This window comes from Magnolia sinica, chromosome 2 (assembly GCF_029962835.1).
Source record: "Magnolia sinica isolate HGM2019 chromosome 2, MsV1, whole genome shotgun sequence".
NCBI lineage: Eukaryota > Viridiplantae > Streptophyta > Magnoliopsida > Magnoliales > Magnoliaceae > Magnolia > Magnolia sinica.
The window spans coordinates 17,716,459-17,723,179 of NC_080574.1; the positions used below are offsets into that span (position 1 = coordinate 17,716,459).

Sequence of the window (6,721 nt, forward strand, 5' to 3'; positions counted from 1 at the left end):
TACAAAAAAAATAATAATAATTCAAAACTAGTGATAGTAGGTTATTGTTAACAAATCTGCCTTATCTTCCATTGAGATAATTGTATTGCTTGAGGGGTTTAGGTTTTCTCCTCCCCTCCTAGTTGTTCTTTATAGTCCACTTAATAAAACTATAGGCAGTGTGTACTTTTTTTTTTTTACAAGTATTTCTCCATCTACACACCCTAGGTGATGTGCCCCTACCTTTCTGAATAATAATAATAACGGTCTTCATGTACCGTTTGAACTGAATGGGTGGTCATGTTAGGATCCCATATATAGTCACATCAGGAAAAAAAATTAAAAATTAAAGGAAAGAAAAGAGAATGGAATCAATCCATCATAGAAAAATGGTGTCTCCGAAATAGCGTAGAAAGTGGTTGCATGTCGTTGGGACTTATCTTAGTTCCAATGGTCCAACTGTTGCAATGTTGAGTTGAAGGATTCAATCCCAGCGCACCCATCCAAACTCCAAACTATCTCAACCGATCTTACCTGTCAAAATAGAACCCATGTTTATAAAAACGGTAGCATCATCACTAGCCAAATTTACACATCCATTCACAAAGAAACAAGTATCAGTAAGAAGACAATCAGAAAGAAGAAAGAACAGTCCTACTCCAATCATCCATACTACAGTTCTTTTCTCATCGCGGAGGTTTCTCAGAGCGAAATTTACAGAGCTTTCTTGGCATACTGGCCGCCTCCAAACTATAAAATAAAAGGTTGGTGTTGGTGGTGCTGATATTTTGTGATGGAGGTGGACAGAATGCCAAAATTGCTCTATAATAAAGCCTCTGAGAAACCAACAGATATGTATATATATGTCGAGAGAGAGAGTGAGAGGGAGGTGTATTTATAGAAGAATGGTTTGGAGAGAGAATCCTTTAGTTTTGAATTTGTGAGAGAGAAGAGAGAGAGGGTGGTGGGGGATGCATGAGCATGCATGGAGTTGTACGGATTGTATGGTGTAGTGGGGTGTATTGAGGTTATTAGCTCATGCTTGTCGCTTGCCCTTTTCACTGCCCTTTTTGACTTGCTGCAAAAGGAGCTAGCAATATGGGTTGCACTTGTCTCCCACTCAACAGCAATACCATCCAATCACGCTTCACTTCTTTTTCTTTTCTTGCGTGGAGGGAGGAAGACTATATACCATACTTCTGGATGATGCTAACATGCGCATGATGTGACACATCCTCACTTTATCAACATTTTATCATTTTCTCCGATGCTGATTACCTATGTGGTGCGTTGACGTCACCAGGTTCTGTAGGGCCCACCATAATGTATGTGTTATATCCACATCGTCCATCCATTTTAGATTATCATTTTAGGGTATGGACTGAAAAAATAAGACAGATGTAAAGCTCAAGTGGACCACACCACATAAAGCAGTGGGGATTGAATGCTTATCATTGAAAACTTCTTGGGACCCACAAGTCTTGGATCAAACTGATATTTGTCTTTTCCCTTCATCCATATCTGTGTGACCTTATGAACAGGTTGGATGGCAAATAAACATTATGGTGGGCCCAGGAAGGTTTCAACGGTAGGCATCATTGTGCCCAATTCTTTATGTGGTGTGGTCCACTTGAGTTTTGGATCTGCTTCATTTTTTTGTTCATTTTCTAAAATGACCTCGTAAAATGCATGGACGGTGTGGATATAACGAATAGATCATGGTGGGCTCACACAACCTGGTGACGACAACACACGATGGAGGCAGGTGGTGCGTGCAATCCGCTTCCCATTTTTTTTTAATTGTATGCGTGCATAGGAAAGGACGCTCGGCCGTCCTGGTATACGAAGACTGTGGTTAAGAGTTTGTATTTTTTGAGATATTGACAGTTTTATGGGTTTTGGTCAATAACGATGTGGCAGACGTCCACTTGTACTTGAATGTGGTTTAGACTTTTAACAAACGGCCAAGAGATTTTAAGGGGCTGGGCCTTGAATTCGATGTACCATTTTTGAATTCAGAAATGCTCCACTGCTACCAGAGCACTCTAAGTTATAGTGCTCCTAGTTGCCTAAAAATTTCAGTCAATCAATCTAAACTGTTCATTAAGTTCAGAAGATATTTACCAAAGTACTATACAAAAATTGCAGTGATCGGATGATCCAGTCCGTCCCTGATTTGGCCTTATTTTCATAGTCGTCCTTTACCCAAGCCCTGGAGGGGTTGGCTACGATTGACTGAGAAAAGTGGCCCTTTGAATCATAAGCAATCCGTGATGCTTTCTAACAAATAGATGGATCAGATTGTTGATTGGACCTTTTTTTTTGTGGAAATGGTCTTGACCGTCCATATTTAAAAGCATAGGTTGAATGGTTAATTGTCAAATTTTTGTGTGATGCTTGCGTGGTTGTACATAAATTGTGGTTTGAACCTAATGGAAAGTCTAGATCAATGGATTGGACAGTCAAAGTCCCCTAATTCAACAAAATGCCACTAGGAGCACTGTAACACTTAATGCTTTGGAGCATCTCTCGTTTAATCCGATTTTTAATCATGAACGTGCTTGAATTCGCCTAGGTAGGCCTTAATTATTCAAGATGCTCTCAAAGTTAATGAAAGTCGGCCCGGATGGGTGGGCCCAGATGATCTAACGGTATATACGATTAACAGTCTAGATTTGCTGTGAGCAAGCTAAGAGAATGAGTATGATGTTCTCCTTCTCCACATTCTTTCTCTAAAATTTATTACTATTAGATGACGTTTACAAAGAAATTATTTCCCTCTTTAAAGGAAGTATTGGAATAGTTCAGATGAGATGGTGAGTAATCCTATCTTATCTAATTTCATCTTATCCTAATCTCAATGTTAAAGTTTAGTGTGTGGGACCCATCCAATAGTGATTGCCCACAAGTGAGCCCATGGTCCTATACCTAACAGTTAAGCCCAAGCCTACTCAATTTAGGGTCATAAATTGACTTGCATCCGCATAGTTTTGTCAAGCTCAGTAAGGTCCAAGGCATAGCTCAATGGGAGACGCCTAAATTTCAACTCTGAGATCCCTAGCTCAAACCCAGCTTACCTACCATAGTTCTAAGCCTTGGCGACTTGACTCAAAACTCAGTGGAGAAAACTCATCAAGATTCCATCTGTAGCTCAATTGTGAGATTGACTCAGCCTTGTCTCGGAGTGACTCAGCTTGATGACCCAGTAAACTCGACTCGCCATGACTTGAACCAGTAACTCAGCTAAAAGGAGCACCTAATTTATAACGAGCGTGCAAAGACTGGCACCTCTAACCTGTGCGCCACAAGCTATCTATTTTAATATTCCTTCGTACAAATATATAAACCATTTATAAAATTTATTTGTAGATATTGAGTATAGTAAAGAATCGCGTGACTCTTTGACGTAGGGATGAACGTGATGAGGTCGATCATTGTCTTCCTCAAGGATAACTACTCCGAATTCACGGAGCTTCTCTGGACTCCTCATCCTCAAGGATAACTACTCCGAATTCATGGAGCTTTTCTGGACTCCTCACAGACACTTCTCAAATCCACGAGAAAAGAAAGCAAGAAAATAGAGATAAATTTGAAATTTGATTGATTCATTAAAATAAACAAGTTCACAACCCTTTAAAAAGGGATACCAAACAATGAGAGAGAAATCAGAAGCAAACTATAACTAAAACTCCCTAAAATTCAGAACTTACTATAAATAATAATTTTATTTTTATAGTAAGTGTCCTATGTGACTAAACTATGTTATTCTCCTAAACCATGTTATTCTCCTAATTATTCTAAGCACTTTTCATGTTGGACACAACTCCTAAAGCTCAATGAATGAAGAGTTATAATCAAACTAAAACTTATAATTTATAATAAAAACGAAACTAAACATGCAATTCGGCCGTTGATATGATGGAATCTTGCAAATTCGGTGTGGGTAACCAAGCATAACCAGGTTGGTTGGCTAAAGTAGCTTGTCCTACCCCAAAATCATATATAATACATCGAGTAACTCATTTTGGTTTGCGAGATATGCCTGTTTTAGGGTTCTGACGATTTTGATAGCTTCAGCCTCTAATCGGAGCTTTTCTGGTCCATCTTGGACATGAAAGTGTCCATGACCCGATCTACATCAGTCTCCTTCACTTCAAAAGAATTCATCCTCGAGTTCTTGTACTACTTCGGTTCATGATACTCCGTTTGGTGCGCCGTAACAATACTCAGATCAAAAGTTATGATCAATTTACGGTCCACCTTCTTTTAGTCTAACCATGCTAGGAATGTATCTGTGACACATTTTACATCAGACACTTCTGCTTGGAAAAAACTCATCCTCGAGTTACTCAAAGGACTTGGTTCATGATTCTGAGATAACTTTTGACGCCGATGTTTATTAGTCATTTTCTTGCACTTGACATTAGGCTCTTGAGTTGTCATAATACATGTACTCATGCTTTCCTTGACTTGACTAGTATCGATCAAATCCTTCACTCCTACCTTTAAGATCTGACATTTTTTTTGACTTACCTGACAGTGAAGGTGGTTAGGCAAACTACCCCCATGGACAAAACCTATGTGATGTTAGATGTCCCTCATAGGGGCCAATCCATCGAGTAAATTTTCTATACATAATAATCCATTAAAACTAAGAAATTTGGTCTTACCTTGATCATATCTTTGAATATGATCTAGATGATCTCTTCCATGGACAGGTAGTCGGGCAAAACCATCATCGAGGTCCTCGTTGCTAGAACTCACGTTATTTGGTATAACCCTACAATTCGCCACTAGTAGTGCTCTACGAAATCGATGTTGTGCCGTATAACAACCACGGGCGGTTAAGCATCACATAAGGCTCGTTACAGAATTAGCACATCCGCAATACAGTTAAGGGTTGCTTGCAGCCCTTGCATGGTCAACTAACTCTCCCGGTGGAAAACTTTCATTTTTTCTGAAAGATAATGAATCAATGGATCACTGTCCACAAGATTTTTGTTCATACCTTCGTTGTTTGTCATCGGCCCGAGAGGAGTCCTAACTTTGGTACCAATTGACGCAGGGATGAACATGATGAGTCCTAACTCCGAATCCACGGAGCTTCTCTGGACTCCTCACAGAAACTTCTCATATCCACAAGGAAAGAAAGCAAGAAAATAGAAATAAATTCTAATAAATTCGAAATTTGATTGATTTATTGAAATAAACAAGTTCACAACCCTGTAAATAATAATACCAAGCAATGAGAGAGAAATCAGAAGCAAACTATAACTAAAACTCTCTAAAATTCGTAACTTACTATAAATAGTAAATTTATTTTTATAGCGTCCTATGTGGCTTAATCATGTTATTCTCCTAATTATTCTAAGCATTTTTCATGTTGGACACAACTCCTAAAGCCCAACGAAGATATGATGGAATCTCGCAAATTCGGCATGGGCAAGTTGGTTGGCTAAAGTAGCTCGTCCTACCCCAAAATCATATATGGTACGTCAAGTAACTCATTCTAGTTTGCGAGATATACCTGTTTTAAGGTTCCGATGGTCTTGATAGGTTCTGCCTCCGAACAGGCCTTCTCTAGTCCATCTTGGACATGAAAGCGTCCACGACCCGCTCTCCATCACTCTTCGAGTCAACGTGGCCCGGCTGAATATTGAGTCCAGTGGGTTTTTCAAAATTATATTACCTACCCACCAAAGGGGGTGTGGGTAAAAGAATGTCAGGCTCCATATATGGTTTTTCTGCCAATCCTGGGCCTGGGCACGACAAATGAGCCTAAATATGAGGGCCGAGCTCGATCATGTTGTGCATTGTGAACCAAAATCCACAAGGCAAACCAATCCTTCGCCACATCTCTACCATACATGCAGCAACAAAATGTATGAAAGGGGACTAGCACGCCATCTCAAGCGGAAAAGATGAAGCTGACGCTTTTGAGATTTGCACGGAAAGCAAACCAAAATTCCACTTTGAGCTATTAGTCCTCCGGTTTCGTTACGGTACAGTGCTCCCCCCCAAGTATAGGGTTGTGATGTAGTAATAAACTCGATAAGACCGAGGTCGAATCCACAGGGACTGATACTTGTACGTTATCTAAAACCAAGTAGAACTAGAACTAGACTAAGATGTGATCTACACCAAATAGAATTTAAGGAATAATTGTGGAATAATTATCTAAAACTTTAAGGAATTCAAAGGAAGGAAACTAGGGATTCAGAGGATCCACTTGTAGAGATCAGGGAGATCTTATGCCTGCTTCAAAAATCATGAAAATTAAACTGAACTTCTTCTGATATAATTTTAAAGAGATGAAAGGTATATGAATTAGAATGGATTTCATCACCACACCATGCCCAGGAGACAAAGTTAAGAAAAGAATTAAACTAATTACCAACCAATCAACATGCCATGAAGGTCAGGAAGGGTACCATCATCCAACCATGCCCAGGAGACGATGGTGAACAACAGGGCCTCCTGACGTCATAAACATCAAAAGGGAAAAAGAAATATTCAAAGTCATTGCAAACTCATTGTAATTTCAGTCACAACAGACCATTAAAGACTAAGAAAATATTCCTTTAATAATCAACTTAAAATCAAATTCAGTTCAGAAATTTAAATTAAACGCATGAAACAGTATCTCCCATCTCGCTACAGGCTTCACCTCTTAGCCCTAGCTAAGAGGTTTAGTCACACATGAATGGGCTGAACAAAGCAAATGAAGATAGAAATAAAAAGA

General features: G+C 39.3%; 1 long non-coding RNA gene across 1 annotated transcript; it reads right to left on the reverse strand.

Moving 5' to 3' along the window:
* Positions 1 to 254: 254 nt before the first annotated feature.
* On the reverse strand, positions 255 to 1,484 carry LOC131226950 (uncharacterized). The gene is made up of 2 exons (XR_009162027.1): positions 638 to 1,484; positions 255 to 513 (listed from the first exon to the last, which is right to left on the reverse strand). It is a non-coding gene; the product is annotated as an uncharacterized LOC131226950 (long non-coding RNA).
* Between the last annotated feature and the right edge of the window lie 5,237 nt (positions 1,485 to 6,721).